At 41.3% G+C, this 13,541-nt stretch overlaps 1 long non-coding RNA gene across 3 annotated transcripts; it reads right to left on the minus strand.

Annotated features, from left to right (window-relative positions):
• Positions 1-1,823: 1,823 nt before the first annotated feature.
• LOC143880217 (uncharacterized) lies at positions 1,824-8,639 on the minus strand. 3 transcript variants are annotated; one of them, XR_013251594.1, is made up of 3 exons: positions 5,834-8,151; positions 5,629-5,708; positions 1,824-4,887 (listed from the first exon to the last, which is right to left on the minus strand). It is a non-coding gene; the product is annotated as an uncharacterized LOC143880217 (long non-coding RNA). The 3 variants fall into 3 exon arrangements; XR_013251595.1 differs by lacking the exon at positions 5,629-5,708 and having other exon boundaries at positions 5,834-8,639; XR_013251593.1 differs by having other exon boundaries at positions 5,629-8,639.
• Positions 8,640-13,541: the final 4,902 nt, after the last annotated feature.

The raw sequence follows: 13,541 nt of genomic DNA on the forward strand, positions 1-13,541 counted from the left end.
GATTTTATCTCATAAAGCCAATACGATATTTGGGCAGGCCTAGATAGAATGTTAACATACCAACTTCTCCAAAAGCTTAAGTTGTTGGAGAAAGGCGTTATTTATCTTTTATACTTTAGCACTCCCCCACATATGGCCCACTTGGCAAACACGTGGCCCATGTGGTCCCACTTTGGGCCGACCATCACATGTGGATTTTGGCTATTCGAGAGGTTGGAGAAAGGCATTATTTATCTTTTATACTTTAACATAGAATTTTCTAAAGGAAACAACGAATTTAGGATAAAAAAGGGATTAAAAGAAGAAACACGAGCAGAGAGAGAGAGCATAACAATGTTCAGTTTTGTATTTGGTTGACGCAAAATCCGACGGTGACGAAACGAATGTTCTACGTTTTGAGGAAAAAAATTCCACGCGATCGAAACGGCTACTCTCAAGCATGTATCTTCCTGCGCATCCTATGTGCCAGGACCAATGGACCAATCACGACAATGGTAGTTAGAACTTGATGCAGTGGTGGATGACCCAATGTAGAATTTGAATCGACCACTAGAGTCACTTATTTGGTTTTTCAATTATGGGTAAGCGTGTAAACGAGCCGAGCCGAGCTGAGCTTGGCCCAGCTCGGCTCGTTAAGCTCAACACTTGAGCTCGGGCTCGGCACGATCAAGGTCGCGAGCCTTACCGAGCTCGTTAATGGGCCAATTGGGCCCTAAAATCCTACACATTTTGAGCTATTTTGAGCTTTTTTGGACCTGTCATGCACAATCAAATGATTCAAATTAAATAATTACATAATGATGCAGGAGCATCTCACCAGATCGCACAGATCATTGGCTAAAAACTTTGGATGTGTAATCGGATCTCTAAGGGCCTCAAGATTGATGATCGGGCCGTTGAAATGTCATCATTAGAACACTCACCGTTTGGGAATGTTTTCAATTTTGCTGGCAAATCCCAATTTCTAATCTCCTTAGGCACAAGTTGATTTCTTTCGAAAGGGCCATCGGAGGTGCTTTCTATTATTAAAATTGTTAATGTTGTAGAAAGTGCATGTGAAGAGGCAAGCTTTCAACATGATGCTATTATTAGCCTTGGTGTCATCAGAAGCAAATCAATATTAGTTTTGTCAAGTTTACAAAATGATTCAGTGTTTTAGTAGTATAGAATAACTTCTAAATTATTGTCTTAGTACTATAGGATAGTTTCTAAATTATTATCTTAGTATTATAGGATAGCTTCTAAATTATTCTTCTTTGTTTATTGCGTTGGCTAAAATAGAATTTGATGAATTGTAAAAGAGATGGATGGCTGAATTTGGAGAGCTAGGTTTTTTGACAATTAAAGTATTGAATGAAAAGTGTTCTTTTCTTGTGGAGAAAGGGTGTTTTTTACACTTCTTTCTTAAAGTTTCCCTCCAACATGGGTTAGCTTTTGGGCACCACAATTATCTTTTGTTATTTTTTTTAGATCATCATCGCCGTTCTCGATCACGTGCCCTTCCGGCGTCAATTGGTATCGGAGCTAGGCTCTGCATGAGTTCTATCTACTGCGGATCCAGGAAGGTGATGATTCTCTAATCTATGGAGCAATTACAACTGGGTGAAATTCCTATCTTCTATGGTGATGGTGAGTGCGAGTGCACTACTTGGATCGAGGCTATCGAGGTGTGTTGTGAGCCCTACGGACTAAGCCAACAAGATTTGATTTGGTATGCCAAGGAGACTGTAGCCAATCGTGCCAAAACCTTATGGATACTCATGGAACAAGAGCGACGCAAATTGAGAAAATGGTACCATTCGATAATTGGGAGGAGGTACGTGGTCGTTTCTTGAAAATATTTGCACCGATAACTTACCAACATGCCTTAGATTTTCAGTTAGAAAACTGCGTAAGCAAAAAGCCAGAAAGGCCAAGGACTTTGCCAGAAGGAAAGCTCCATGCCTTACAATTCAAAAGACATGGCGAATATACCAGGCTAAGAAGGAATACCGAAGTCAACTTACTTCCGCCACTATTATTCAAAGTTAGGTTCATCAAAACATTACCCGTGACAATTACTTGAGAATCAAATGGGTTACATATGTCATTCAACAATCCTGGAGGAGTCGGATCACTTGGCACAATTCTCGTGAGCATCAAGGTAGACCTATGGAAGATCTGCAAATCACCAATAGTAAACTGGAATGTCAAGTAGAAAATTTGACACGTCAGTTACATGAAGAGCGGGAGTTGCACCTGGAAATGGAGCTTTCTTTGCGAGACCTTAAGTGTAAGTTAGAGGCCTTGACGAAACGCTTGCAAGAATCGGAGAGCTACGTAGACTTGCAGATCTATCACATGTAAGACGAAAATTGGCCCGACCTCGATGATTGTCCGGCCCATAATTTTGAGAGTAGTGAAAGCTTCTTTTTGTCTCCACAATTCCGGTTCAACGAGCATATCGAGAGAACATTTTCTAGCATAATTAAGTTCCATCACCCACCCAAAAGTGTTAGACTAATAGCACGACGGAAGTATTTGATTCGCTGGAAAGGACTTCAGTTCGAGGTAGGGGCGAGAACTATCTCCACTATTGTAACTCAGATCCTGTACTAAAAATCTGAATTGGAACTCGTGGACAAGTTTTTTTCCAAGAAGGGGGGTTTGATGCAGGAGCATATCACCAGATCGCACAGATCAATGGCTAAAAACTTTGGATGTGTGAGCGGATCTCTAAGGGCCTCAAGATTGATGATCGGGCCGTTGAAACGTCATCATTAGAATACTCACCGTTTGGGAAAGTTTTCAATTTTGCTAGCTAATCCCAATTTCTAATCTCCTTAGAAACAAGTTGATTTCTTTCCAAAGGGCCATCGGTGGTGCTTTCTATTATTAGAATTGTTACTGTTGTGGAAAGTGCATGTGAAGAGGCAAGTGCATGTGAAGAGGCAAGGTTTCTACAGGATGCTATTATTAGCCTTGGTGTCATCAGAAGCAAATCTATATTAGTTTTGTTATGTTTACAAAATGATTCCGTGTTTTGGTAGTATAGAATAGCTTCTAAATTATTGTCTTAGTACTATAGGATAGTTTCTAAATTACTGTCTTAGTATTATAGGATAGCTTCTAAATTATTCTTCTTTGTTTATTGTGTTGGCTAAAATAGCATTTGATGAATTGTAAAAGAGAAGGACATCTGAATTTGGAGAGCTAGGGTTTTTGACAATTAAAGGATTAAATGAAAAGTGTTCTTTTCTTGTGGAGAAAAGGTGTTTTTTACACTTCTTTCTTGGAGTTTCCTTCCAACGTGGGTTAGCTTTGAGCACCACAATTATCTTTTATTATTATTTTTGGATCATCATCGTCGTTATCGATCGCGTGCCCTTCCGGCGTCAATAATGATGCAGAACACAGGGCGTTGATCAAATCTTTTGTTTTTTATTTCTTATTTTTGTCATTTTATTTTTACTATTTGGTGTTTTTAGAAAGATTTTTTGATTACCTATCTAAAGAGCCCAAGATTATGCGATTTGGACTTGATTTGAGTAAGTTGTAGGTAGTTTTAGGATAGGGTAAGTGTCTATTACAGGATTACTATTTTAAGATTATCTTAATCATATTTCTTGCTTTTATTTTTGTTGCTTAAAATAGAAGATAGAGAATAATTGTTAGGCAAGTCTTTAGGGTTGCTATTCTCAGGTTTTGCCTCTTTATATGATGTACATGAGGAAAGAGGAGAGATTTGAATAAAGTTTATTTTTGGTGATATTACTTGTGAAGAGAGCACTGGCTCTTTCACGTGGATGTAGGAGCTTCACCTTTCACGTGTTATGTTGGAGTTTTTCTCCAAACCGTGGCTTGGGTTTTCAAACCCCCACGAGATTATTTTAGTTGTTGCTTGTGTTGATCTCCATCTTGTGTTTCCGCTCCACGCTCCCTGTGTCAGTTGGTATCAGAGCAAAAGGGATCACCGTCGAATGCACGACGGGATGAAGAAGTTGTTGCACCTAACGTCGGCCAGCCTGATCTAGCCGCGGAGAACGAAGATCTCCAACAATGGGTGAAGTCTTTCACACAGTTAGCACTACTCGAAGCCCTCATCAATGAGAAGACGGCCATGGATATGAGAGTGCCTTCGAGAGCCCTTTTCATGACTATTCTTCATGTAAGGGATTATTATCCAAAAAAGAAGAAGCTTCATGTAAGGTATCAAGAGAAGATGAAAAAAGAATGGAAGGTTGGTGCAACGCCGGAAATCCGATTTGGAGAACGATGGCCTAAAGTCGAGGTCAAGTATTTTTCAAGCGGGGTGAATGATGCAGAACACATGGCGTTGATCAAATCTTTTATTTTTTATTTTTTATTTTCGTTATTTTATTTTTAGTATTTTTTTGGGGCGTCAAAACTTGTCTATTTAGCATGATTTTGGTGTTTTTAGAAAGGTTTTTTTATTACCTATCTAAAGAGCTCAAGATTACGTGATTTGGACTTGATTTGGCTAAGTTATAGGCAGTTTTAGTATAGGGTAAGTGTCTATTACGAGATTAGGATTATCTTAATCATATTTCTTACTTTTATTTTTGTTGCTTAAAATAGAAGATAGTGAATAATTGTTAGGCAAGTCTTTAGGGTTGCTATTCTTAGGTTTTGCCTCTTTATATGATGTAATGGCATGAGGAAAGAGGAGAGATTTGAATAAAGGTTTTTTTTTTTGGATATTACTTGTGAAGAGAGCATTGGGTCTTTCACGTGGATGAAGGAGCTTCGTTCCTTTCACGTTTTATGTTGGAGTTTTTCTCCAAACCGTGGCAAGGGTTTTCAAACCCCAACGATATTATTTTAGTTGCTGCTTGTGTTGATCTCCGTCTTGGTGTTGCTGCTCTCACGCTTCCAGCGTCACATAACCTGTAAGGGATTTAGGGTTATAACTTGTAAAATTATATATATATATATATATATATATATATATATATATATATATATATAGAGAGAGAGAGAGAGAGAGAGAGAGAGAGAGAGAAGTGTTCCTGCGCAGCTACTCAAATAGCTTATCTGAGCAGCTGCTTCAAAAACTCATGTGGCCCCACATTTTTGGGGTGATCGAAAGCATTCATTTGGAGGGCCCTTCCATGGATAGGGTGTGTACAAAAAATGAGCCCTTTAGGATCATCCTAACCCTGCCATTTGTGGAGGGAAAAAATGGTCAGAAACAGTGTCTGTCCATTTTCCCCTCCATGTTTGATTGGGTTAGGATGATCCTATAGGGCTGATTTTTGGTACACACCCTATCCATGGAAGGGCCTTTCAAATGAATGCTTTGGATCTTCCCAAAAATGTGGGCCACATGAGTTTTTGAAGCAGCTGCTCAGATAAGCTATCTGAGCAGCTGCACGGGAACACTATTCTCATATTCTCATATATATATATATATATATATATATATTAAATTCTTAACGAGCCGAGTCGAGCTGAGCCTGGCTAGCTCAGTCTCAGCTCGTTAAGGATTCGAGCCGAGCTTGAGCGAGCTTCCGAGCCCGAGCCCAAACTGACACCCCTAATTCTGGTATAGTTCCTCAAAGAATGTTCTATCTTAGATAGAGCCACAAGAGATTCGCATGCCAAAATAGCGTCTTATGGTGAAGGGACCTGTTGCGGTCCAGAATCAATGGAGTGCCCTGGTGGTCCTTCCTCCAAACGCTACTGGGTCCAGAGGTTCCACAAGGGACCTGCAGTTACACACAAAGGGTTAAGGCCACCCTAAGTTTGCGAACTTCGAGGGAACCTTTCGAAACTTAAGTCAGTTTTGGAGGTAACACATGCAACTAAGCTTCAAACAAGGCCTTAGGCGTACCTTGACTTTCGCTTACTTTCTTCCCCTACAACCTCTCTAGAGGTCCTCCCACCGATGATACTTGTTGGGACCCGAGCAGGGTTTGGGATCGTCCCGCTCTCGGTGTTTTTCTCCAAATCGGTTGGGCTATGGTCTTTTTCTAGGGCCACCTATTCCATGACGTTGATGTACTTCTGGTCTCGAGTCATCAAGTCTCAACGGCAGGCTTTTTGGCAAGGAAAATCTTCAGCCTGGTATTGGTGATACCCGTTCTCATGGACAGCACGTCGAGCTCCTGAATTTCTACTGCCTCAGCGTTAAAGTGAGCAACATATTGTCTCAACGTCTCACCTCTTTGTTGCTTTATGGCAAGGAGGGCATCCGGCACCTTCGGGCGAGGGCGACGGTTGGCAAAGGGGGTCACAAACTTTCATCAAAGCTGTCGATAGAGTTGGTCCAGAGTTTAGAATATGATGTGCACATCTCTTATTAAAGAGGTTAGTAAGGCTTGGCAAAGTATCACGTCAGTGGTGTTGTGTAAGGAGCATAGCGATCTAGAAAGACTTGACATGCTCTACCGAGTAAGCGGTTCCGTCGTAGGAATTGAGAAAAGGAAAATGGAAATTCTGGGGGATTATTTCCCTCAAAATTTCCTAAGTGAAAGGGTTTTCTTCATCATCATCCGCTTATTCGAGCGGTCTCCTTCTTGTCAGCGCTTCTCTGATTATTTCCCATATTTCGTGATGAAGGCTGTGAGAGATAGGGGGTCACCCCTCTGGGTATACTTGGCAATTTGGCTACTGGCAAACAAGCAGTTATAGGTTTTGCCTTTTGAGGTGAAGCCTTCCTACTGGACTAGACTCAGAGGTTGAGGAACCGCTGGGACTTCTCTGCCGGGGAGTGGCTGGTGCTTTTGTTGCTAGCTGGGCTTGATGCCCATCCCTGATGTGTCAAGGGGCGCAGCTTCAACCCCCTGGACATATCTACAGAGAAGGCTGGAGAGGTCCGCCGCTTGGATTACGAAACAGCTATATTCGCTCATGGCAGCAGTTGATGTTGATTTAGGAGGTGATGGTGGTGGATGTGGCATCGGGGCACATCTACTAGCAGTGGATGAGAGGAAGAAGGCGACTAGTGGTGAGTGCTAGTTGTGGCCATGTTTTGCACGGCCGTCGCACTCCGCGTGCAACTTCTTATATCCATGGGACCCATACTCTTGTCATGGTTTAGCTCCATTCAAATGAGGACACAAATGGGCCCCACGATGGGCGCCAATATGTTATGGTCTAGAATCAATCAAGTGCCCTAGCAGGTCCTTCCTCTTAGTTCTCCGGGGTTCAGAAGTGCTACAAGGGACTTGCAGTCATAGATAAAGGGTCAAGGCTACCCAGAGTTTGGGATCTTCGGGGGAACCATTCGACACTCAAGTTAGCTTTGGATGTATCAGATGGAAATAAGATTCAAACATGACCTTAGGCGTACCTTGGGTGTGGACTACCTTCTTACCGTCCTCCTCCTCCTCCCGGATGCTAGGTGCAGGTTCCCTTTTATAGATGAAGTTCCCTTGGATTGTGAGTGTTTTGTGCGTCCCCTGTGAGGGATGGTATTGGTGCCTTTGGTCTGCTCAGCCTTTCAGGGTGGCTCTGACCATGGACTGTACCTTTCCAGTTGATTTTCGTGATTAGCACTGGTGTGCTTATTTTCAAGGTTGGCTTGTGGCCTCTGAATGGTATCTAGGGGTGGCGTGTGGCCTATTGAGGATGGGATGATAGAGAAGATTGTGGTGTGTACCCGGGGGATCATCATAGCCGGGGTGATGTGTTCCTCCAGGTGACCTCAAGGCCTCAGTGGGCTCAGGGACTGCTGGGAGGACATGCATCGCTAATGTGGCCTCAAGGCCTCTATGGGGCTCAGGGACCAAGTGGGATGATGTGTCTCACTTACAGAGGCCCTACGTGGCCTCAAGGCCTCTGTAGGTTCAAGAGCCAGGTGGAATAACATGTCATGCTATGCGAGGGCTCAAGATTCAAGTGACACTTTGTGATTGGTGCTCGATTTTTGCTGCCACCATGACCAAAATGCCCATTTCTTCTTCTTTAATTTTTATTGTTTCTAAACCTTAGTTGATGGGGTCTGGGCATATCATGAGGATCCATGGACGAATTTCAAATCCTGGCCATGGGAAGCGAAATATATTCAGATCGGGACAGGGCACACGTGAAAAATTCTTCGGAAAGTCTCGATTCGTAATTTTTCCCATTTTTTCAATATGAGATGATTTTTCTGCCCCTGTAGGATTTTGTGCACCTCTTTCAACGTGAATTGTGGGCAGACTTTATAGCATTTTGATGTCAAATCATGCTTAAATGGGGGCTCATAATCCTACAGGGGTGAGAAAATCATCGCCCATACCAAAAACACCCTTAGTTTTTTTTTTTTTTTTTGCAATGATAGTTATTATAGAAAGGGTATTTCCATAAAAAGAAACATAAAATCGTGATTCGTGAGATTCGTTTAACTTTCCCAATTTCAAATGACTCTCTTCCTTCCTTGAGCCTTTATTCTGAATTTCTCAAAACCCTAAATCACAAATCCAAATCTTCCTTCACATATTTCGGTCGCCGCTCATTTTTTTCGTAACCTGTCTCTTGCCATTGCAGCAACCTCGTTCCAAGAACTAGCGATATTCTTTGCAGGTTTTACCTCTTTGTAGGCATCCTACCAGTCACTTTTTCATCTTGGCATGTTACGATTTTCAGGTTTGGATGCATCAATGACAACAACAGATTTTGAGTTTGTGGTTTAGGATTTTTACGTGAGTAATGGATTTTTGGTCGACTGGGATAAGGGTTTATGGTTTGTTTTATCCTATAGATTTAGGGCATGTCTAGCTAGCATGCAATTTTTTTCATGATAGATTAGCTTCTCCAAGTTGTGAGGGAGGGGTAATGTGGGTGAGAGAAGGAGAGATTTGAGAGGGCGTGAAGGAGTTGAGGGTGAGAAGTGGCTCAAAAATAATCAAAAAGTTGATTTGTTTCCTTGTTTTCTGGGCTTTTCTTTCCCACTCCTCAGTTCATCCCTCTTGTATCTATTCTCCCAGCCACCCTCATAACTTGAAGAAGCTACCTCTTGTATCTATTCTCCCAGCCACCCTCATAACTTGAAGAAGCTAATTTATCATGAAAATAAATTCATAGTTTATGCCTTAAAAGCCTGTTCTTATTGTATTGTTCTTATTGCATTGAAACTATCATTTAAATAAGAATTCATTGTATCATGACATCTGTTGAGTACTTTTCAGGAGTGTCTTATGTGCTTCTTAACACACATCTGTCCTTAGATAATATAGTAGGATGGGTCATGAACATAGAGATTATGTGACAGGGAGATATGACCTTTCGATTCTTTGCAGACTTAGAATGTTCTTGGCTGGGGTTGAGATTGGACATCTCGTACCTATACAAAACCAGAATCGAACTTGCCTCTGAACACGCATTGAAGTGGCTTATCTCGGTAACTGGGTAGTTGACTCTAAGTAGGTGGAATGTGTGCGATGATTGGATCATGCACGGAACAGATCAGTGGATGAAGATGAGGATAAGGTTATTCTGTTAGACAAGACCCTCAGATCTAAAGATCTGAGGGGTCGTTTTGCTCTGTGGGTGTTCTTATAGTTTTGGTTTATCTAACAGTAAACCCATGGGATCAATAGTGATGCCCAACAAGGAATCCTTCACCTCTCTCGTAGAGGAAAGTCAACTACATTTTCAATCTCAGCTAGGCCCTTTCAATAATGGCTAGCTAACCTGTTTGATAAATTGTTTATTAAAGGTTTTGTGAAAAGCAATGGTTATTTTCATTGCAAATGCATTTGCATGCTCAAGCTGATAGATTGAAAGGTAAACCATTGAGTAGGCCAGGGGGCAAATATATATCCACCTCCCGTAGGACTCAAATCGGTAAATATGGATTGGAGGAAGGACGTACACGTTGGATGTGATAAGGGTAATTTGAGCTAATGGGCTTCTTCAATGTAATGTCCTAGTGGGGGCCACTTCCCTAATGCAATCATAGTTGGACTACTTGTGTGAGGTCACAATGGGGTTCATAGTGGGTCCTGCAGGATCAACCATTGGATCCCTACATCGATCCCACTCACAACTCGTTGGACCCTTATGGATTGTTGGACAATCCGGGTTCCGAATTTGATCATGCGCATGGAATGGATTGGATCCATTGTATGTGATATAGGGAGGAGACGCACCATACATAGGGTGTGTGCACTTTTATTTGAAGAGCAGATACACCATATTATGATGTGATACAGGGAGAGGATGCAGCACTGGCTCATGCTTGAAACTACCGGTCAAGTTTGCATTCGCCCACTTTTGAGAATTTTAACCGTGTAAAATTTAAGTAGGACTTACTAGGACACTCTGATGGACTGTCCAATTTTAAATGGATCGTGACTGTGACATAGGAAGTAGGTTACGAAGAAAACTCCGTGTCTAATTTGACCGATTAGAGATTTGAATGGATTGTGACTAAGAGATAGGTGGATCCAATCCGAAGTGGATCCGTTTACACCTCTAATGGATGTGCACGGTGAACATTTGGCCTCACAGGACTCTTTGACCTCAGCCCATGGTTTGTATGGACTTTAAATTACTAGTTTGTAATTAATTTAAATTCAAAATTTATATTTTTTCTATTTCTTCGTCTTTGATGTACTCCCTCTGGGTGGTTGTGTGGATGACCGGTTTCCATGGAGATTCCATTGATGTATAGATCATATAGTCTAGAAATAGAAATTTTGTTTTTCGTTGGATCGAGTCATTGGATGCGGAACCCGAACCGACGAAGGATCAATGGTGGGAATCAGCCAAGGGCATTGGATACACCACGATGGCATCAACAGACATGACTTTTCATTGTACCTATTGATCAGTTTCAATTGTCTAATGAGATGAATGAGAATTTTCTTCATATTTGGGTTTTTGTGATTTCTTCGGATTTTGACCAAAAATCAAGATAAAAAATTCCTTAAATACCAAATCAATCGTTGTAAGGTTTTTTGGTGATTCTGGACTCATTGGAATCGAAATCAAAGTGATATTCCAATCGTTCGAATTTTAACCAAAATCCCCCGAAGGGAAAGTTCTGCTAATCATTGAAAATCATAGACAATCCTATGTTTAATAAACACACAATCGATCAACATTCTTAGATAGTGAGGAATGGGCTCTAGGCTCGTAGCAGATTGCCGCATGATCTATCCTTGGTTAAGAGATAACATAATCTAGGGCACTGTTTTGCTCTGATACCATTAGTTAGTCGAACAAAGAATCCAGGTGCAACGAAAGAGGCCGTGGAAACTATGAAACAAAATTTTTCCTTGTTCTTTATCCCATAATTCCTAGATTGCTAGATTATTAATGGTGATCAAATAAAATATAGGAGATCAAGAAAACAATGCCGATTTGGTTACCCGACTAGTAACCTCTGATTCATCCACTCCCCGCTCGGCTTCTATGTTTCTTAAACAGAAAGCCCCCAAAAGTTGGAGAGATGGATCCTCTTGATCACATGAACACTAGAGGATTTGGAGAAGAAATATTCTTCTATTTTTGGGCTCCAAGCCAAAGAGAAAATATGGAAATCCCAAATCAAAGAGAGAAGAGAGAGTTTTTTGAAAAACTTACAGAAGGGAATGAGGAAGAGAAAAACATCCAAGTCTCTATTTCCTCCCATGTTTTCTCTCCTAAAATATCTCATATTTCTTTTTCAGCAATTATCTTCTTTAAGATAATGTCCTGGTGGGGGCCACTTGCCCATTGTGATCATAGTGGGACTATAGTGAGTGAGATCGTAGTGGGGCCCTTCTTGGGTTCTGCAGGATCGGCCGTCGGATCCCTGCATCTATCTCACTCATAACTCGATTGATCCACTATTCATATACAATGTGTACGTCCTTCCTCCAATCCTCATTTTTGGGCTGGGCCCTACATAGGGTTGACACTGACTGCCCCTGGACCACCCAATGGCATACCTTTCAATCTATCAGCTTGGGCCTGCAAATGCATTTGCATAACCTCTTCGAAAAATAAATATTTATTTTCTACAATATTTTGATAAACAATTTATCAAATCGTGTGGCCAAACATATTCAAAGGCCTACGCTTAGATCGAAACCATAAATGACTTTCCTCTTTGACAAAGGTGGAGGATTCATTGTTGGGAATCCCTATTGATCACATGGGTTACCCTAAGACCCAGTATTGCCCGTAAATGATCTCGAACCTAGGACCACTCTGAGATAGACCAAAGCCATAAGGTGGGTCCACCCACCAATATGACCCCTCAGATCAAAGGTCATATAAAGGGTCCTGACTAACAAATATCCTTATCCATATTGGTGTCCACATGAAATTCTGAAAATGATCCCATTACGTGCGTGAACCATTCATCGTACCCGTAAATGATCTCGAACCTAGGACCACTTTGAGATAGACCAAAGCCATAAGGTGGGTCCACCCACCAATATGACCCCTCAGATCAAATGTCATATAAAGGGTCCTGACTAACAAATATCCTTATCCATATCGGTGTCCACATGAAATTCTGAAAATGATCCCATTACGTGCGTGAACCATTCATCGTACCCATTCTACCTTCTGAGGGTCCACTACCCTAGTGGTCGAGATAAGCTGCCCCAATGTGTGTATAGAGGCAGGTTTGATGCTGGTTGTGTACATGAAGAGATGTGTAGTCTCAACCCCAACTAGGAACTTCTATGACGACAAAGAACCAGAATGCCATATCTCCCCGCCCCTTAGGATCTATAAATCCATGGGCATGACCATTCCTACGAGACTAACCAAGGACAAACGTGTGTCAATAAGCACATCATACACTCCTGCATAACACCTAAGTAAAAACGCGTGTCAATAATAATAATTTCAATACAACAATGACTCTAACACGTTTAGCTTTGAATCTTGAAATCCATGATGGAGCCATTACAAACATGTGATGAATCGGCTGATCCTTGATCATCCTTAAACTCAGTGGCTCCCACATTTTGGTCCAAACGTGTACAATCCATTTTGCTTTCATGAATCATGCATTCGAGAGCAAGATATTGTTCGACCATTACTTGACTCATAGGATCATTTGGATCGTTGACCTATCAAAAACCAAAGAGCATCAAGCCTATGGAATGGTTTCTCATTTCTATTGTGCTTCCTTCTGTGACCACATTGGAACGTTTAGTCTCACTGTCTACAACAACCCCCTTACCTTGATTATCTTCTTTCTTCTCATTTGAGGCTTTATTATGGATCTCTTTCACCACTTCCAACTCTCCTGAACTTGTGAATAATGTTTCTATTGAAAATTGTTAGAGTGATGTCCTGAGCCTAATTCAGCTTGTTGACATTTGATGCTAGTGGGAAATTCGACAATACGATCTAGCAACATAGTCAAAGGGATACAGGTCCCGGCAGCAACCAGGTTCTTGCTATTTTTATCCTTCGAATTTATCACTTAAAAACCTAATTCATGCTATAATCCAAGAATTGTTGGTGCTACTTGTAAGGCCCTGTTCGTTTAAGATTATGACGACCAATTGTGAGTGAAACTGACTATTGGACTGAAATTTAAACACAATTCTGAGTCCAATAATCAGTTTGTCACTCACAATTGGTTGTCATAATCTTAAAAGAAAAGG

This window comes from Tasmannia lanceolata, unplaced genomic scaffold, assembly GCF_043159265.1.
Source record: "Tasmannia lanceolata isolate RefF3 unplaced genomic scaffold, GAP_Taslan_0.1 ptg000006l, whole genome shotgun sequence".
Classification (NCBI taxonomy): domain Eukaryota; kingdom Viridiplantae; phylum Streptophyta; class Magnoliopsida; order Canellales; family Winteraceae; genus Tasmannia; species Tasmannia lanceolata.